Source organism: Canis lupus, chromosome 18, assembly GCF_048164855.1.
Source record: "Canis lupus baileyi chromosome 18, mCanLup2.hap1, whole genome shotgun sequence".
NCBI lineage: Eukaryota > Metazoa > Chordata > Mammalia > Carnivora > Canidae > Canis > Canis lupus.
Window position 1 is genome coordinate 18,624,842 of NC_132855.1, and position 19,318 is coordinate 18,644,159.

At 43.9% G+C, this 19,318-nt stretch overlaps 1 protein-coding gene and 1 long non-coding RNA gene across 3 annotated transcripts in view; one reads left to right on the forward strand and one right to left on the reverse strand.

Moving 5' to 3' along the window:
• The window catches only part of CHN2 (chimerin 2), a 296,002-nt gene that overhangs the window by 84,902 nt on the left and 191,782 nt on the right, over positions 1-19,318 (reverse strand). The gene's annotated exons all lie outside the window — the stretch shown is intronic.
• LOC140608765 (uncharacterized) overlaps positions 1-19,318 on the forward strand; it is a 51,953-nt gene that overhangs the window by 32,039 nt on the left and 596 nt on the right. Inside the window, exon 2 of the long non-coding RNA XR_012010741.1 lies at positions 17,273-17,343. This is a non-coding gene — a long non-coding RNA (uncharacterized lncRNA). The remainder of the gene's footprint in view (positions 1-17,272; positions 17,344-19,318) is intronic.

Here is a 19,318-nt window from a genome sequence, read left to right on the forward strand (position 1 = left end):
TTCCCGGGGAAGCAGACTCTGGGGTGAGCATAAGGTACAGAATGGTTTTGGGGGGCAGTCTCACAATCCATTCCTTTGGAGAAGGGAAAGAAGCAGGACTGGACAGATGAGCCCGTAGGTGCTAGGACACAAGCTCAAGAAGGACTCTGCTGATCCAGGGAGTTCTAAGGTGGGCCTGGTCCTTCAGTGGTGTCCTGGATTGGAGCAATGAAACTGAGGTCTGTCCTTTCATGTTGCCAGGTCAAGGTCACGGGGTATGGGCTGTCCCAAAGGGCTTGGGCAAAGCCCCTTTCTTCAGCAGAAGGCTTCTGGCAGGAACATACTCACAACTGAGGAATGAGCCCTTTGGGCTTGATGGGGCCCATGGGTGATACATTACAGCGCCCACTGGTTATTAAGTGAGATCACTTTGCACAGTGTGGCCATCCCTGGGTTGGTACGTAATCAGCAAAATAAATGCCAGACTCATTGCTTTCTTCTCTCCCCTCTGCATGGCCAAAGTTCTATGATGCTGGGAACGGAGGCGTTCCCTCGGTGCCCCCATTTCAAGAGCAAGGTCTTGTCCATAGCATTTTGTTGAATACTTTGATAGCTGGAGCCTTGTATGGACAGGCCCATGTGGGGACCATCGGCTGCAGCAGTCTGAAGAAGGAAGTGGAATTCACAAGGGAAATGTGTAGAAAGGAACCATCACTGTGAGTTACAGAGCACGTCCTTGATCATGGGAACATTGCGTCCATTCATTTCCTTTGGTTCCACTTTTCCAAAAGCATGTTCTCAGGACATCAGTCTCGAGAGATGCTTGGCATTGAAAGGGTTCTGTGGGCAGATAAATGCGGGAACCACTCATACTCTGATCCCTCCTGGGGATTCCTGACCTACGCAACCCTATGGAGCAGTCCCGCTCAAAAGCAGCCTACTCATCTTTGTAAACTAGAAACACGTGACCACAGCTAATAGCTTTCACATCTCATGGAAACGCTTGCATGACTCCAGAGCATCAATACGTGTAAAGCAAGCAGTTTACGAACGTGTTGTTTTTCCCTAAGTAAATGTTCGTTTTTGAAAATATCAGTAACCATGTGAAGTATCCTGTCTCCCTTAGTGTCTTTTTTAGGAGGACAGCTTTGGCTGAGGCTATTTCTCTAACTAGGAAGAGTCAGTTACATTTAGCCACAGCGGGAGATAGATGTGAAAACGGCTTTAAAATTTCAGCTTAACCATATAGGAAATATCACCCAGAGCCTTTTTTTCTTTTTTTTTTTACTAAGGTTCTGGAACTGCCTTCTACACTAGCGGTAGAGCGGCTGGAGTTCATAGCACACCTGGTTAGGTGGCAGCTGGGGCATCTGAATGTGTTTCCCTACGTGATGTCACCATATGGGATGTTCAGGTGGAGGGGGTGGGGGGTTCAGTGGCACACCCTGTGGCCACACAGCCAGAAGGGATAGATCTGACTGGGGCAGTGTGGCTCCTCGGCCCAGGCTCTTGGCTGCACCGCTCTGTTCCCCTGCCTTCACGTCACACCATCCTTTTAAAACGGATCAGTAACCACAAGGAAGGGATAAAATCATGATTAAAATAAAGCCAGCAAACACAGCTCCGAAGGGAAAGCCACTTAAAAAGATCCTCACTTGGGGAATGAATACAAATAGTATGTGAACCCCAACCTTTAATACTTGTTGAGTTAAACAAAACTGACCATAGGTATTTCGGAGGAGAACGCTACACACTTTTCGGCAAAAGCAGGGAATTTCATGTCCATATGGGGCGTAAACATATGTCTCTACTGAGCATTCTCCACGTTAACAGTCACCAAACATTTGACCGAAAGCTCTGCGTTCTGCTTGCCTGACAGCATTTTAGCTGGAAAAGCTGTCTGTCTACTTTCCTGAGGTCTTTCAGGTCTTCTCCCCCGAAAGCGCAGATCAGAATACTGGGTGGTTTTCAAATAGCTGTTTTCTCCTTATGTGCTTGTGGCAAGGACAGGGGTGCCCTCAGACAGACGGTGGACCTGGACCTGGTGCTCCCACTGGGATGACTTTTCCCAGCACCTGCCCAGGTGGGTCAGATGCACAGGCAATCGCCTTTGTAGATGGTTGCATGCATCCTATTCGTACACATTTCTCAGTACTTTTCCCTTCGCCTCCCCTCTGCTCACCCCAAACTGCTAGTTTTAATTTTTAGGTCACCTTCCTGAAGTTAGAATGTTCTCGTCAAAACAAGCCCCTTTGGAGCTGAGGAAATAAAGCTGGAGGAGGCCTAATTACTCCTGAACTTTGCTCGCCCCAATGCTCACTTGTCTGACATGTGGTTAGGGTGACAGGAGCACTGCTCCTTGAAACCCACTGATTTTCAACCAGTGGCCTCAGCTTCCTCTTTGCACAAAATCTTTTACAAGCTCTGCCTTGAATTTCACTTCTTTCCGGAGCCTTTTCTCTGGTGACATGTCTAAGAAGCAGTAAAACAGCCCAAAGGCAGGAAGACAGGGGTAATTTATAACCTGGGGAGTCCACCTTGAATAGATTGAAAAGCTCCTGAACAGCCCAGCCGTGCTGACTGTGCAGGGGGGCAGGTCTCAGGCTGCGGGTCAGCCTTCAGCGATTATGGCAGGACAACAATTACTGTGTGAGAGAAATGAACCCAAGCTGATCTGCACAGAAAGCACAGGAAAGGTGTTGGACCTGTCTGCTTCTGCAGATTGAGTTTTAATATGGTCGTAGACTCAGAACACCTTGATGGGGGCAGCCCGGGTGGCTCAGCGGTTTGGCGCTGCCTTCGGCCTAGGGCGTGATCCTGGGGACCCGGGGTCGAGTCCCATGTTGGACTCCCTGCATGGAGCCTGCTTCTCTCTTTGACCCCCCCCCCCCCGCCACCTTTCTCATGAATAAATAAATAAAATCTTTAAAAATTTTTAAAAAAGAACACCTTGATGGGTCTAGAAGGCGGGTGAGTGTTTTCCGACTATCTACCCAACCAATGAACAAACAAACCTTTAAGATGTCTGACCCTGAGAGGGGGTTTTGGGTTTTCTACAGATGTTTTACACCTGCACATACACACACAGACACACACAGAGAATGGTGTAACAGTTACCAGTTCCTAAAAAATTTTAAAAGATGTGCCACCTAGTGCCAACTGATTTCTATTACTCTAATAAATCATCCCGTCTGGCCCTTCAGAACCCAGGATTTCAGTTCATCACTGTTCTTGTTGTAGACTTATTGATGAATATTCTGTGTGTTGAGTATATGCTGAGCAAGTATAACTTTTTATACTTACTACGATCAAAGTACTTCTATTAAATAGATATCAGTTTGGGGGCACCTGAGTGCCTCAGTTGGTTGAGCATCTGACTCTTGATTTCACCTCAGGTCATCTCAGGGTCATAGGATCGAGCCCCACATCGGGCTCCAGGCTCAGCACAGCCTGCTTGCCCCTCGCCCTCTGCTCCAATCCCCTTCTCGTTCTCTCTTGTTCTCAAATAAATAAAATCTTTTTTAAAAAAATAGGTATTGGTTTGAGCCCCATGAAACTGCCTTATTTGTAGGAAAAAATAAAAAGATCAAACATCAACAGTTTCATATGGTTCAACCTAAATCCTTTCTAGGCTTACTACCTAATAGATTTTCCTCTAGTTTCAAAAGTTACAGTAAAAACATTACACGAACAGTGATCAGTGTGGGAAAATTCTCTCCTCCAGCCTTCCTCCTTCCTTCCTTCCTTCTCTTCCTTCACCTCAACACTAAGTGTCCAGCAAGTACAAAAGTCTGTTGGCTGCAGTAGGTCTTATGAGGTGGCAGAAATGATTATGGTGTGGCCCTTTTAACTCTCCTGACAGATCAGGGGAGACCTGCCCAAAACAACTCACAGCAGAATATAGCTGGGGCTCCTTAGAGGATATGGGTAGGATGCTGATGGGCGTGCAAGGAAGGAGAGGGGCCTGGGGAGAATGCCAAGGAGGGTGGGGCAGGCCCTCTCTTGGTTAAGGGCTTGCTCTGGGCCAGCACCACGCAGTGTCAGAGGCGAGAAGGAAGACTGGGATGCAGATCCCAGGGATGGCAGGAGCTGCAGGTGGGGTTCAGGATGGGGAGAGTGCTGCTGGCGGAGGGGCTCATGGTAGGCAGTGCCACATTGGCTGGAACGTGCATGGGGTGTTCAAAGGTCACCATGAAGGGAGAAACACGAGGCTAGTGCTGTAATCCTTCTCCCCTGAGGACACAGGGAGTTGAAGTGACTTGCCAAGGGCTGTACGGCCAGTCACGGGTCTGGAGCCCATGCTCTGACCATTGTGCTGCACCTCCTCTACCGGGAAATGCCCTTCAGAGGCCACCAAAGAAAGTCTCGTAACAGAAGAAAATAAGTCACACGAAAGCAATGGAGAATACCTGCTTATGTTCTAGAAGGGGAGGAATAAAGAATGCTGGGAACACACACACACACACACACACACACACACTATATTATACAGATAATATTCAACAAGTATATATTATATATAATATAAATATATTGATATATAATAATACATTATACAATATATAATGCACTCTGGGACTAGGGCAACATGATAATTAATTATATATAATAATTATAAATGTATAATAATTATATGTGTTATTAATCAACTATCATTGATTAATCTAGTTATTTATCTAGTTAATAACAGTCCTCTTGTACTGTTTAGACTAGTGGCTTCAAGGTGTCGTCCCTCATCTCCTGGGAAGCTTGGCCCCAGCTCAGACTTATTGTATCTGTACGAATGGAGGTGGCGCCTGGAATCTGTACAAATGGAGATGGGGCCTGGAAATCTGTGTATTAACAAACTTTCCAGGGGATTCTCATGTAGACTAAAATCCGAGAAGCACTGGATTAGAGAAAATGTGATTAGCAGCCTGAACACTGCTGACCTCTTTTTATCCTCATTTCTAGCTGTACAGTCTCATGGAGTCGGAAGAAAACCTTTGCTCTCTTAAGTAATAACCATTTCCATTTTAATATCCTGTAAACTATTTAATTAGTTGGTAAATTTTCTGTAGGTATTAAAGGTCAGGATTTGTGAAGTCCAGGTTAATGAGTATTTTTATTTTATTATCAAATTCAATATTGGTTATTTTTAAAGTCCACAGTATTTAAAGAAAGGCACACGTTTTATTTCTTTCTTTGCTACTGGACAGTGGGATGAGGGATGAATACAAACACATTCATTCGTTTAACAAACACTTATTTGGAGTGTATGTTGAAGAGCCATGGGCAGAGGGCTTTGAGAATAGAGGGTCACATCTTCAACAGATAAGCTCTTTGGGCCAATGCAGCTTTGTGGGGCCCAATCTACGTGCAAAAGTGTGGTAATGGGTTTCTAGTTCTCTCCTAGCATCCCAAACCTAGAGAAACTTGTGAGAAACCATTTACCACACCTGGGCTTTCTGAAATCAGAAGAGTAGGATGATCATGAGCTTTGGTCAAAGTGCCGCCATTTAAAAATAGAAAAGGTTGGCTTTTAAAAACTTGCTGACAGCTACTGCCAAAAGCCGCTGGCTGTTGAACCTGAAGCTGTAGATGTGCCAGTGTTCCCACATCTGCCTCCTATGCTGCCCTGATCTCTCTCCCCTCCAAACCATCTGCCATGTTGACCAACATCAAGTCATTTTTTCACAACTTAATCTCTGGCAGCTCCTCAAGCTTTCAGGCATAAAGTCCCCACTTCTCAGCCTGCCTTCGTGTCCCTTCTTAAGCTCATCCAACTCATCAGCCTCCTCTCCCCTACCTGACCCTCTTGTCTGCCAAACCATACTCCTCCCTGTTCTAGAAGGTCCTTCTCTCCCAGACACGGGCCTGCCTTCTTTTGGGACTCCATTAGAGCTATTTTGGCTGCAGGAAACAGGAACTCTACCCAAACTAGCACTAAAACAAAAAGGAAGGGAAATATTGGCTCATAGACCCAGGCTTGAACTGCTCAAATGACCCTCTTCAGGAGAACACGCCTCTTTCCTAATTGTGCTAGCAGAGACCCAGGGCCTCACTTTCTGTGCCTGTGACATGGGTCCATCCTGAGCTAGTCCTTGTAAGTATGACTGGCCAGCTATGAGAAGAACAGTGCTTGGACAGATTAAATGCCCAATGAATACTTAGTTGTCATTAGTATTTATTAATAGTTTAAGAATAAGTGACTGACTGAACGACCCCTCTAGTGCAGTGCAATCAGAGTCCTATCTAAGCCACAGAGAGGCAGCCAAAGGAAGGCATGTCCAGGAAGGCTTGGGTGGAGTTGAGGAAGACTTTGCAGGTCCGGAAATGCCTGAGTTTGGTCTGGAAAGATAGGTAGCATTCCCTAAGTCAAGGCAGGGAGCTGGGTGAGAGGAGAGGATGCACACAGGAGAAGGGGGGGAGGGTGTTGGGTGAAGGCTGAAGGGTGTGAAAGCAGCTCATTTGCTCAGAAAGTGATCATAGGTCAGCAGTGCTGGGCTCTTGGACACAGCTTGGGGGAGGAAGTAGATGAGGGCAAGATGTGTACACGTGCATGCAGGGTGCTAGGGTGAGGGGACATGGTCATAAAAGGCCACCCCGAGAAATTCACTCTCAGATAGCCAGGAGCTCTCGAAGAGGCTTTCAAGAGAGGACCCCCCAGGGTTTGGGTCCTGGCTCACCAACTGAGTGGTCACGAATAAGTTACTCCAGCCACCCCAATTCTTCCCTCTCAGAGCTGTTGTGAGGACTAAACAGAACCAACGGAAAGCACCCCTATAGCCCTGGTGCTTAGCAGACACTCAGTGAATTCTCCGGTTTCTTCCTCTCCTTGTGACCCAGTTGATTTCTACATTTAACTCACCGGGGGAAGACAAACCCAGTTCATTACAAACTCTATGTATATCCTCCTACAACCCCAGGGTTCGGCTGGTGTTTCAAAGCTACCATGAGTAGAACCTGGGTCTCACATTACTTCTTGACAATCATGAGGATAACCGTGATTTCAGTTTTCTCACCTTGATTTCTCCCATCACAATTAGAAGTGAGATGCTTGTAGCTGAAAACATACATATCATAGTTGTCACTTTGGGATTTAGTGAAGGTATATAGAGCTTTTCAATATTGCCAAATCCTTTTAAACTCACATAAGCTCTAGGCTAAAGATGCACACAGGGAATTTCTTTCAGAAATCACACAGATAGGCATGCTTCTCTGTAATGAGCACTTGTCTTCTTAAGGAACTCCCTCAGCCACACATATTTCTTCATATGAACAAGTTAGTCAAGAGCAGAAGACGATTAGGATCATCCACAGAGGGGCAACTGGGTGACTCAGAGGTTGAGCGTCTGCCTTTGGCTCAGGGTGTGATCCTGGGGTCCTGGGATCGAGTCCCACATTGGGCTCCCTGCAGGGAGCCTCCTTCTTCTTCTGCCTATGTCTCTACCTCTCTCATGAATAAATACATAAAATCTTTTTTTTAATTTTTATTTATTTATGATAGTCACAGAGAGAGAGAGAGAGGCAGAGACACAGGCAGAGGGAGAAGCAGGCTCCATGCACCGGGATCCCGACGTGGGATTCGATCCCGGCTCTCCAGGATCGCGCCCTGGGCCAAAGGCAGGCGCTAAACCGCTGCGCCACCCAGGGATCCCAATACATAAAATCTTAAAAAAAAAAAAAAAAAAAAAGAATCATCCACAGAGAGAATGGAGAACTTATATTTGAGGAGGGAAATAATTCCTAGTATAATTCTGTTTAGAAGCTTTAAAATTAGGCATAAAGCATATCAGTTTCCTTTTCAGTGTGGTAGAGGAGAAAGGACAGAAGTTTTGCAGCCAAACAAGCCATGTTGTAGTGACTAGTTACTAGTTATATGACTTGCAAGTTACTACTTTTCTGACCCTGGCCCAATCGCTGGCTCTCTCCAACCCTCAGTTTTCTTGATTCTTGCTGAAAAGAGTAGGAGCCCAAGACTAAAAGATTGTTAAGAAGCTGAGTGAAACAATATTGGTTTATAATGGATTAAAAACTAAGCCATGCTTGATAAATGTAGAGCTGGCATTGTTGTTGTGGTTGTTTTTCTAATGTTCTAATGCTGTTTCTCTAATGTTGTTTTTCCAACTTTCCTAAAATCATTCAGGGTTAAAAATAATAGAAATCACTTATCTCCTGATTTGTGTTACATGTCATTTATATACACTGCAATACAATGTAACTACCCTGACTCTGTTAAAGGCACATTGGGACACGCATAGCTCATAATTATGTGTCATATTTCTGACTCTCAATTTGAGTGTTAACAAAGGATTTGTTGCAAGTGACAGTGAAGTGGCTTCTTAATCTTTTTTTTTTTTTTTTTTTTTTTTAAAGCCACCAAGTCACATGAGAACTGTAAAAGCTGCATTCGTAAACTTTAACTTACTCTTCTGATGGTTGGGCTTCATTAGCTTCATAAATAGAGACTAGGTACAAAGTGAAATATTAACTTTCTGGAAAATTCAAAGTGATTATGTATAAGGACAGACAAAACCAATTGGGACATTTATAAATTATCATCATAAAACCCAGCCAGACATTTCATTATTGAGAAATGAGTAATGCCAGTCCTGCAACCTGCTCCAGAGACAATGAAAACAAATAACCCAAGATGTAGCCTTGACCATTTCATTTCCATTAATGTCAATGGAAATTATTCAGGAAACAAAAATCCTTCTTCTTCCCCACAGCTGGGGAAAAAACCCACAGATTGTTATAGATGAAGCTTTTAATTCATAAATACTACTGATAACTTTTTGCTGCAGGTTTCCAGTTTATACCATTTGTTTTGCCTTTAACCTGGGCGGGGGCGGGAGTGGGGCGCAAGGGTATCTCATGTTCAACAGAGGCTCTCTTTGACCAGATCCAACACTCCAGCTAGAGTTGTTAGTTGTTTCTTTCCATTTTGTTAAAAAAAAAAAATCCTGGAAAAATCATGAATAGATAAAAATCTGGTTTATCAGAGTTCACTAGGACTCTAACATTTTGCCTTAATCTTATTTAAGTGCATATAATTATTAAGAAGTCTACAGATACGCTTATGGCAGAGCCAGGGAGCAAGAAGATTCGAGAAATGCACTCCAGAAATGGTTTTTGGGTTATTTCCTGTGTCCATCTGGTAACCCAGGTACTATATTCCTACCCATTTCAGTAAACACTAGATGTCCCCCTTTCCGATTTAACATCATCATGTTAAAGAAGAATAGTGTGGATCATTTGATCAAAATTAAAATAAGCCTGAATTTGAAGACTTGAGCTTTTGCTTTCTCAATAATGGTGACAAGTAAGATGGGCAGTAAGTGCAGGATAAAAGAGGGTGGGGGGGGCACTAACAGGGTGGTATGAGTTTGAGTTCTTCTGGCTATAAAAATAGCAGACATCTAAACGCAACCCAAACATTCCCACTCCCATAGCTAAAATGCTATACAGGATTTAATTGACTCACATAACTGACAGATTGGAAATATCCAGCAGTGGGTGGCAGGCTCTAGCGGCAGCCACCAATCAAGTTCTGAGGATTCAGTTTCTCTCCCTTTCCAGCTCCACTTTCTTGGGTTCAGAGGGAAGGCTTTGGCCACACAGACTCTACCACCTGCTGAAACCAACTTGGCAGAAAAAAAGGGCAATAGGCCTTCATTCTGAAATTCACAGTGATAGTCTACTGATTCCAGCTCTGACTTGACCACATACCCACCCGTAAACCAACCATAGTGGCCAGAGAAATGTGACCCCTTGGCTCAGTCTTGAGTGGGACTGGGGCTGACTCTACCAGAAGCACATAAATTGAAAGTAGGAGAGGAGACAGCTCTGGGTGCAGTTTCCCAAAGAGGGCGCATATGTTCTAGATGGCAAAGATGAGAGCTACTCATCAAGGAGAGGCAGGGGGGAGACTGCTTATCTTGATTAGAGAGATGCAAAGATGATAGAAGGGGAAGCACTAGAGGAGTAAGAAAGGGGGGGACAGAGAAAGAAAATAGTGGGATTCCCTAAAGTTGTGTCTCTTCCCACCAGTGTTCATCATCACCATGTCACCTTGAGCTTTGGGCCTATTTCTCACATCTGTAGGGAAGAATGTAAGACTGGATCCAGGGTTCTTTTTTGGGACAATATATCAGGATTACCTGGAAAGTGGTTTCAAACTGGCCCAGGGTCATTTCTGCTGCCCACCCTCAGTGAAAGCCAACAGGAAGAGCTCAGAGGTCATAGTCAGGGCAAGCATCGCAGTACCCACTGCAGGTGGACAGCAGTCCTAGATGACAGCACCATTTAGCACCCACAGTCAAAGGTGATGAAAATGGCATACTGATTCCCCTCAAACACCTGCCTGCAGACATACAAATATAAGCTTCTCTAAAAGGTATGCTTTTTATCCATCAGAGTTCTGCTGACAGCACTTCTCAAAATGTGAGAGACTTTAAGAAACTGTCAGAATCCGTGTGGTCAAAGCTATTTTTATGAATTGTCTTGTTCACTGATAGACATCGCAACAATCCTTTAAGAAACTATCATTAAAAAAAAAAAAAGGAAAAAAGAAACTATCATTTGTTAAGTTTTGATCTGTTTTTTGTTAATCACATTTACTTGAAAAGGCTACCAAAAACCCTCCACATTCTTCCATTTTTGAATGACACAGCTCTGTGTGAGGCCAGAGTTTTTCCCTATACTTCAAATAAAATAATATTTCATCACAGGTTGAATACAAAAGCAAATGTGAGCATCCATAGGTTGTCTGTTAAACCCAGTCACTAAAGAGATTTACAAAAATGTAACAATGCCAATATTCCTACCAGCTTTTGTTTTGGGAAATAAGGTTATTTTTCACAAAAAAATATGCTATTTACATAAATACACAATGAACCTATTACTGTTATGTTTAAAAGAATATTTAACATTTTTCTGAGTTTTACTTTTAAATAGAGTAAATATAAAGAGACACAAGTCATATAAAGAAAGGCTTTTTGGGGGTCTTAGAAATTTTAAAGAGTATATAAAAAAGCCAAAAAGTTTGGACACCTCTGGACCAGAATCCCAGTGAGTCAGATCACTGGGACCATTTCTACATCTAAGTGTCCCAAGCTGGTAGACCTGCCAACCTGCTTGCACAGAGAATGAGCACGAACCAGAAAAAGGACACCCTCTAGCTATTGCATAACCTGATTTGTGCTATAAAATCTGAGGAAATGGGAATGATTCATTGCATTCATTGCTGAAAATTTGTTCTTGCTCATTACTCCCACATCTGGTAAGTGTAGTCCTTCGAGATTGTCACCAGCATGTAACTCTCCTCTATGTCACTAGATGGCACTGCTTACACAAAATTGCTTGAGCCAGGCCTGCCTCTAAATTAGCTGTTTTCTAGATTTTGGACGGGGATGAATAAAGAGGGTTTGTCGCATCTTATTCTGACAAATCCTGAATGTACTAGGATAACTTTCCTTTTTGTTTCTGTAAATTTCTAACCTTGAGGTCATTGATAATGAGGGACTGGCAAAAAGGGAATCTTTCTGATAAAAGATAAATCCAGTGGACTTATTCTTCTAAAGCAAGGGCTCTCAGCTTTGGCTGCATATCAGAATCACCTAGAGCATCTAAATTCCAGGTGCCAGGCCAAATGCCAGTAGTTAAATCTGACTTTCTGGGGGTGTGACTCAGGAATTGGTATTTTTGAAAACTCTCCAGTAAATTCCAGTGGGCAGCCAAGGTTGAGAATCATAATCCTATAAACTGTATCATTAAGAAACTACCAGCTGGCCTACAGGGAAGAAGTGTTGATTTTTCCTTGTCCCTTCGTTAAATTCTTTTAATCTTTTTCCAGTTGATTTTCATTTAAATCTTAGCCAATGATTTGGGAAAAGGAGCCAGGAAAAAAGGAGCAAAGCAAACCTCTGAACCACCAGAGTTTTTACTACCTTAAAACATGTTTTCACAGAGGACTTTTTACATGTAGGTGAAGGTAGAGGATGAATCCCATCGTCTAAATTAGGACATAGAAGAGGCATTAGAACAGATAGCACAGATATCACTAAGAGAAAGCGCTCCCGCAAATATCTGATAACCCTTACTTCCTATCTCACCTTTCATCTAACCAAGGGATGCGGACTTTAGGATCACCGTTGGGGCCTTAAAAATAGAGATACCTGAACTTTACTGGTGGGAGGCCTCTGATTCAAGAAGTCAGGAGAGGCCAAACATGGGTATTTTTTTAAAGCTCCCAGGGTGAATCTAAGATGCAGCCAGTTTGAGGACCACTGACCTAGCCAAATCAACTGTTTTTCAGACTGCATGATAAATCCTACAGCATTAGGGGACTCATGTAAAATAAGACTCTGTAAAACCTGGTTTCATGAGCAAATGTAATCTAAGTTCAAATCCATTCTTACAGCATCACATCCCATTCCATTTTATGACCCTGTGTGTGCGAGGTAGGAAGAGTCATTACTGTACCTGTCACTTTTACTAGCTAAGTCATGCTCATCTCCATTTATCCTTGACTCCTGAGAAAAGACTGGTTATATCAGTCACGTATTATTTCCAAGGGACCTCCTGTGGGGGCAGATCTACAGGTTTTCCAGACCCTGTAAATATGAGCGGGTCGTTATCAGTTCCTTGACGCTTTCTACATGAACAATTCAGGGTCTTTGGCAAATGAAAGCAGCAGCTCTGCTTGGTGAAGGGCTTTGAGCACTACTATGTTTGAATCAACTGTCCTTAATAAAGTCACAAAGTCTGTCTGCCCTCCAGAACCAAGATCCTTTCTATAATGGCCCAGGAGCTTCTCCAGGAAAAGGGCTACCTCATTATCTTGCATTAATGCCAATAATGGTGTCTGGACCTGAACTTGATACAGTAATGAGAACAGTGCAAACACAGTGAGCAGTGGAACTGGTCCGTGTTCACTCCTTGCATTGATTATTCTCTGCCATATTCTACTCCCCTCCTCGTGAATTCATTCATGAGACTGACTTGTGCAGACTGTATCCCCAGGCTTTTGCTCTCTGGCTTCTGGTTGAGTTTGTCCAATGGGGGGTATAGGCAGGAGATCAAAGGGTAGAAGAGAGAGAAGTTGGGTTATTTCTTCCCCACCCCCTCCCTTTTGGGTAATATGGCAGTTCAGGGGCTGCATAGCTATACCCTTGATTGATGGTATGAATCTCCCTACTGTATGCAAGTCCTCCTCCTGGGGGAACCTCCTCTCCTGTGGGAACTCTCCTATTATGTAAGCCCTGCCTTCCGTTGGAGCCCCTTCCTCATGCAAGCCCCCCTCCTACAGAAAACCCCACTCCAGCTCTCATCAGACACTAGTGACCCCAGTGCCTTTCTCAGGTCCCTGCAGCATTGGGGACGTAACTGCTTCCCACTATTACCAGTCCCTGGAAAAAAAATCCCCTGTTAATCAAATTCTTTTCAAAATCCCAGTGATAACGTCTTCCATTCCCTGCTGGGTTCTGATTACTGGGGTACCTTCTAGACTAACTATAATCTGAATTCATTTTTCACTTTTCAGTCATTCACATAGAAGTCTTGGAGGTGTAACTTGTGTTCCTTAAAGATCTTAATTTTAAGAGAACTCCTAAGTTGCAGGTTATTTTAAAGCCTTTTTTTTTTTTTTTTTTTTTAATCCAAGCCTTCGTGACCTCTGGATGTCTTTGAAATACTCCAAGACAAATGAGTTGGGTTCTTCAGTTTCCTGTTGTGTAAAACAAAGGAGCTGCACAAAATGGTCTCCAAGACCCTTCTCTTCCAGGCTCTGGCTTCTCCTAACACCCAGTGAGTCGAATTAGCCCAGGGAGGAAGGAGCCCACCAGAGGGAAGGGCACAGGGTGTGAGATACCCACATGTGTTGGTGCATTTGAGATACATGTTCCTTAGAGTGAATAAGATATAGTGTGTTCCATTTTAAAGTTAGCTATCTGCTGTTCATTGGGCAGTGTGTCCTCTGCTGAGCCCTTCATGGGCCGGGCTTTAGAGCTAGGGAGTTAAGACTTGGGGTGACCTGGGCCTCAGGCAAGTCAACTGGTTGGGGAGGAGAGGCATCCAAATAGAGGGTGCGTGGCACAGGGTGTGCACTGGAGCCATCCGGGGGCTGGCTCACACAGAAGTGCCACCCCCAGGGTTCCAAATCTAGCAGTGTGGGGGCGGGGGCCCCTGAGCAGAGGTGCTTCTAATCCATCTCCTGGGTGTTGCTGATGCTGCTGGTTCCTGAAGGTCATACTTTGAGAACCACTGGTCTAATCAACCACTTAGGATGCAACACATTAAATTATCATGAAGAGTATATAAAGCTCTGGGATTGTTTTGTGGTGGAAGCAATTCCTTGAGAGTCTGTGAAGGAGGGTGAGCCCCAACAGGTTTTACCAGAGAGGCTGTGCTGGATGGACAGGAACCCAGGAACCGACCTATCACAGGAAGGGAAAGGCTTTTGGACACAGGTGTGGGGGAGGGGAAGTGCGAGGACAGGAATATCTGTGGATCACTGGCCAGTGAGGGAGGCCAGCAGTGGGAGACAGGCTGGGAGAGGTGGAGCTGTGCGGTAGTGGGCACTTCCATTCATTTTGAGTGTAGTGGGCACTTCCATTCATTTTGAGTGTCCCTCACCACCAGGGATTGCTGTGGCACTTGCCTTCTGGTAGCCTGTTAGACCCAGTCCTCACTGTGTACCTATTGCTTTCTGTCTGGGAGATCCCTGACATGACTGTCTGGGATGCCCATGGGCACCCACTTGGCTCTCCACATGCATAGCCTGGTATGCGAGGTACTTAACAGCTCACAGGCACTCATCAGCCAATAGAGAACAGGAGGTGGTAGATAAACAACACCCCTCCCCAATTTCTCTAAGAAGCAATTCTACATGGGTTCTCAGAAGATCCCCAACTCAATAACATCCATTCCTATTAGCTTCTTTTCTTATCAGTTTCATTTCCCTGGCCTCTCCTTCCTGCTCATTAGGATGCCTTCCCAAATTGCCAATGTACCAAACCCTTGTCTCAGGCTCTGCTTCTAGGGGAGCTCAGGCTCAGATGAACGGCAAATGTTCTGCTGAGGAATTTGGACTTTGTCCTGCAGACAAAGCAAATCATGTTTCCAAGATGAAAACAGCAAAAGCAAGAGCAACACTCTGATGAACAAGTCACCAAAGGTCACTAACACTTAGGTACCACTGTGGGACTGGGGCAGAGAACCATTCAGTCTCAGCCTAACTGACTTGTGGGGCTTCTGTTGGTCAGTGGGGCCTGGAGATCCATTTCCTGGTGTGGCTACCCCCTCCTGCTCCCAGGCAGTGGAGGGAAATGTAATATCATTGCTGGGGAAAGATCTCTGGCAGGCTAGCTGGTTCTTACGGTGGAAATAGCAAAATAAACAATGAGAGGATCCCCCTGGATGTGAAGAAGAGAATTATTTCAGAAAGAACAAAAATGGTGGATTGGGGTTGGAGAGAGTTCATTCCTGTCTGAAACAGCTCATCTGTAGAGAAGGACGTCCTAACCAGACCCAGAGTCCTTCAATGGAGAGAAAAGTTCATGCCCCTGGTTTCACAGGAAGACAAGCAGAAACCAAAGAGGGCTTTCTTGCTGCTATTGGAAAGTGAGTGGAATGTGGGAGCTGGTCTTCACAGCTTCAGAAAGCAGAGGTGGGGTGGGGGTGGGGGCACGGAAAATTGGGGAGTGCTGGGCAGGATCCCAGGGCAGCAATGCTAGTGAGGAAGCAAGCAAGAGCTAACCCATTTCCAGGGACAGTCACATCGAAGTCTTTATGTGGTGATTTTGGTCCTTTACCCTCTTCGGGCCCCAACCCTATAGGCTGCTACACACTGACTCTGTTAAGCATCCAAGAGAGAGATGAAGGGGAAAGGGAGCTGTCAGGATGGAGAAGGGAACCCGTGCCAAGGGGTGGGAAAAACAGCCTGGATCCAGAGGCTCCCCTCTCTCCGTATGTGTGTGTGACACCTTCAGTGCAGAAGACGTTTCACTCAGGGTTTGCTCTAACATATGTGAATTTAAAATCTAATGCGTTCTTTTTTTCTTATTCTTTAGTTTTTGGAATAGAATGCTGCATTTATCATGGTTCAAAATTGAAAGAGTATGAAATAGTAGCAGGGAATAATCTCCTTCCCACCCTTACCTCCCGGATACCCACTTCCCCTTCCCACAGGTGACCAGTGATACCAGCTCTTGTATCCTTCAAGGGATAGCTTATGATTTTGTAGGAAAAAAACATACGTAAAACCATTTTTCTTCTGGTTCACACAAATGAAATTGGATTATGCATGCTACATTGCAAGTTGTTGTTGGCATTTAATAATCCTGGATAATCTTTCCCTGTCAGCACGTATGAGTATTCTTAGTCTTTTCTGTGGCTGCATGGTATTCCTTTATATGGGTGTGCCTTAATTCATCTAAACAGCCCCCAACTGATGGACAGACAGGCTATTTTCTAACTTTTGCTATTAGAAAAAATAGTGAAATGAATAAACTGGTAAGATATAATATATTCTAAACTATGCTTTTACGATATCAAGGATACAGATGGTTTTTCTCCAGTAAAATGTAAATGCAGTTTAATACAGACAAGTCACATTTATTGAATAAACATGTGCCATGGAAAACATTGTTGTCACATATATTTGACTCAGCAAAGTATCCTTCATAAGAAAGCTTAGTTATTACAGCTAGTGATAGTAGTGGGTTTTTCAAAACAGATGACGTAAATATTGAGTGATTCTTAGCATCACTTGACTGGGTGTGGGGAGAACCAAGGGTGTTTGCTTAAAGCAATAAGGGCAATAAGAACAGAATGGGGCCTCGTTGCTCTGTAGGTATAAGAAGCTCTGAACTTGGGGCTCAGAAATCTGGGTTTGATTCCTTACTCTGCCATTGGGACTTTTTCAGTAAAGTAGGGACAATGATTCCTGCTCTGTGTACCTGGCAAAGTAGCTCTGAGGATAAAATGGGAAATTACTTCACATGTGTGAAATCTGTAAACTATAAATGTCTGAACCAATGTAAATCCTGTTGTCATTCTATTGCTTACAGTGCTGGTTTTGGAGGTCAGTAGATAATCCATCTATGGAATCAATTCTGAAATAAATTTCATAAAAGAAATTACACCGGGCATGACCATTTTAATTAAATGTACCAAATGGTGGCCCTTATATATCATAATGTTTTAAAAATCAATTAAATGAATCAGTAAGGAAAGAGACTGCTATTGGCTAACCACCACAACTTTGTTTTCTCTCTTGCACCCTGCCACCTCCTTGTCTCATCTATAGTTATTAAAATCAAGTTCACTGCTAACCACCTTGACATGAGATAAATCTGGAAACCCTTCGGATCTGATGGGGTAGGTAATATCTCTAGGCCAATTAACATTGATAATATTCTCGGATTTTCAGGTGACACAGTCCCTCTGGGTTCATTTGGAGATGGTCAATAAAATAAATGGGTGAACAGAGTTTAAGTACTTTGGAAAATGAAATGCCAGGCTGTCTGGATTTGAGAATTATTAGGAAACCCTACCCATTTCACTCATTAAAACCTTCAAGATGCGCCATTATCGAAGCAGACAGGTGCCCCGGGCACTTCTCAGCAAATCCATTCAAGTTTCTGCTACATCTTTTCTAGTCACTGCCTCCATAGCAACCGTCCACTGACCTGCCCTTAGGGGAAATAGAATTTCTGGCAAGAATGAGACTTTTAATAATTCCACTTGTCAATACAGGTCAGAGAGAAAGAGATGGATTTGTACTCAGTTACTTAACAAACTTACTAACAAAATGAGCAACCTCTAGCAAATGACCAGAGCCAGAGTTCCGAATGTTTGCCCCAGGAAATTCAAACGTTGCATTATTAGTGTCCAAGAAAATCCACGCGACCAACACCTGTCCATCAAACCCTTCCCTGAGTTTGGATGACTTCTTTCAATATTTTCTTTATTTACCTAAGAAGAGTGTACTGGGAAGCTCATTTAAAGTTATTATTAATCTGATTATTAATTTCCCCCCAAATTTAATTTTAATAAATACATAAAAATGATCTACAACAAAGGACATATTTTGTCCCACAGGTTTCCTTGTGGGAATATCACCTAGAAATATCAATTTTTCATGACCAAACTTCCCTCCTGGCGAAGGACAAGGCTCTAGAAGTATCAGTTCAGTACCCAAAATGTAAACTTTCATCACAAACATGCAAGAGACACTCTGTCCTCACTTCTTTTCCTGGAATGTTCTAGTGTGTAGCCTGCAGTGTGTTGCCTTTTTGGTGGCATTACTCTCTGACTCGGAAATATAAACACTGCTTCAGGGATTTATTTTACAATTCATCTTCTGATTTGTCATGGCTGGGAAGGTCAGCTTCCAGATTTTCTGTTCTAAATTACTTTTGAACAGATTTTACAAATAGACTAAGGAATGGCTTTTGCCTGGACTGGAACAGATTCTGAAAGTTGGGGCTCATGTCCCCTCCCTCCCTCTTGGTAAAATGCAAACAATCAGAAAACCCACCATTTCCCAAATCAATTATTTGTAAAAGAATAACAGGTGCCTTGGAGACACCAGAGTTATAAAAGAGAAAATGGCAAATAATTTTTTCATAGGCCAGCTGCCCAGCTGATGTGATTTTGGGGAAGGTTCTCCTAGGCTCTAAAATTCAATCAGCAAATCAATTAAGATCATGCCCGTCTCTGCCAACAGGACCATGCTGCCATGCTGCCTGCCTCTGCCCTCCTCCCTATTCCAGTGATTTCTGGTGTGTCCTTGTCCCAAAGCCAAGGCAGCCAATCAACCTGAGGTTCCTTTGCTTTATGCTCACACTGGATAACAGGGGAGTGTGGGGGTGCTGCTCCGGTTTAATTAAGGATTAGCAATCATCAGAAGGAGCATTACCCACCATTCTGCTCCCCTTACTTATATCTGTCCCAGTCCAAGCTTGCCTTCGACACTAGACTCAGTACAGACTCAGGGGGGTTGACCGGTGTGACTGGCTGTCACTTTCTTTCAGTGGAAAATAGGACCAGGCAAAGCAGATGGTTCCTAAAGGGGCACATCCAAAAAATCTGCTAGCAAACTGCGGTGGTGTCTTTCAAATAAACAGCAGCTTACTGGAGAGGAAAATCAGATCTCCCTCCCCACATCCTGCCACCACCCATGCAGCTTGAACATTGCCCACTTGGGAGTTTCTAATCTTCGGTGAGGCATGATAACTCTTCCTTTGGGGCAAAGGACAGCCCATCTTTTAAGCCTCCCAGAGATAGCCATCATCACCGATAATGCTCCCATCTCTGTCAGTAAAAGCTGTTAAGCTGTTATCCAGGTACG